Below are 1,713 nucleotides of genomic sequence, written 5' to 3'. Positions count from 1 at the left end.
ATACACAAAGCCTCCCACACAATGCCTGGCACATCAAGTCATGCTAACACAAGGTGGTAGATGTTGCTTTCATCATTGCAGTGGTATTTGAGGATGGAGTTAAAAGAAGGGGATTGCCAGGCACAGTGGCTCACATCTGTAATACGAACACTTTGGGAGGCTGAGGCGGGCGGATCACCTGAGGTCAGGAGTTCCAGACCAGCCTGACCAACATGGTGAAACCCCGTCTCTACTAAAAATACAAAACTTAGCCGGGCGTGGTGGGGACACCTGTGGTCCCAGCTACTTTGGAGGCTGAGGGAGAGGAATCACTTGAACCCGGGAGGTGGAGTTTGCAGTGAGCTGAGATCATGCCATTGCACTCCAGCCTGGGTGACAAGAGCAAGACTCTGTCTCAAACAAAACAAAACAAAACAAAACAAAAAGAAGGGGGTTGGTTGGATGCTCTTGAAGAGCAGCTACCTTAGCATCAGGCACCCTAGAAGCGGTTAGACCCCCACCCTGGGGGTGTTGGAGAAGCTTCAGGTTTTGTACCATCAGCCTTCTTCAAAGGTGTCCGGCAGTTCAGCCCCTTCCATTACCTTCTTTCTACAGGCAGGTCACAAATTCAATATTCCATCTTCCCCGAGGCCCAGTGTTTCCTCCAGGAGGTGAGTTCATGTTGCACCTATAAGCAGGCTAAATGGGAAGCCATATTGTAGGAAGGACGCTATTTGATGGCCAAGGGAAGCAGAGGGGTTGAGACTATTTTATTTAAAAATATTTTGAGACAGCGTCTCGCTCTGTGACTCAGACTGGAGTGCAATGGCACGATTATGGCTCATTGCAGCCTTGACCTCCCAGTCTCAAGTGATCCTCCCACCTCAGCCTCCTGAGTAGCTGGGATCACAGGTACATGCTATCAGGCCCAGCTAATTTTTTTATTTTTTGTAGAGATAGGGTCTCACTTCGTTGCCTAGGCTGGTCTCAAATTCCTGGGCTCAAGCGATCCTTCCGCCTAGGCCTTCCACAGTGCTGGGATTACAGGCGTGACCCATGGCACCTGGCCAGATTGATACTATCTTAACTTGCGACTCTGGTCTCTTCCCCTTTCCCTTGGTCATGTCTGAGAACTTGGCCAGCTTATCTGGGAGGTCAGGCAGGAGGAAGAGACCTGTGTGGGCAGAGGATGGGTTCACACAGGGGACTGAGCAAACATGGTCCTCAAATTCCTCTGTAGCCTCAAACTCCTGGGCTCAAGAGATCCTCCCACCTCAGCCTCCCAAGTAGCTGGTACTACAGGCCTGTGCCACCATGCCTGGTAATAAATTATGTTTTGACAGGTGAGAAAACTAAGTCTCATAGAGACAAAGTGACTTGCTCACAGTCACAAGCCATAAGGGACGGAGCAAGAATGGGAAACCAGATCTCTGAGACCCCAAAGTACAAGTTCTTCCTTCCCCTGGTACCACATTTGAGGTGCTCGTCCTCCTTTGCCCAAGGCATTTCCCCACACCCTGAGCGCCCTCATCCCACGGGTGCTGTGAATATACTGGCCATGGTGACTCCTGCTCCCCTGCTTCTGCGTGTGCCAGGCCTATCTTTGGTTGGAATCTTTGTCCCTTACTAATGCTAATGGCACATCTTTGTGCTTAGATAGCTGGATTGTGGCTGTAGCTACACTGAGATCTCTTTTTTTTTGAGACGGAGTCTCACTCTGTCCACCAGGCTGGA

This window comes from Colobus angolensis, unplaced genomic scaffold, assembly GCF_000951035.1.
Source record: "Colobus angolensis palliatus isolate OR3802 unplaced genomic scaffold, Cang.pa_1.0 Scaffold3, whole genome shotgun sequence".
In the NCBI taxonomy this organism is placed as follows: Eukaryota; Metazoa; Chordata; class Mammalia; order Primates; family Cercopithecidae; genus Colobus; species Colobus angolensis.
This window is presented reverse-complemented; position numbering follows the sequence as displayed.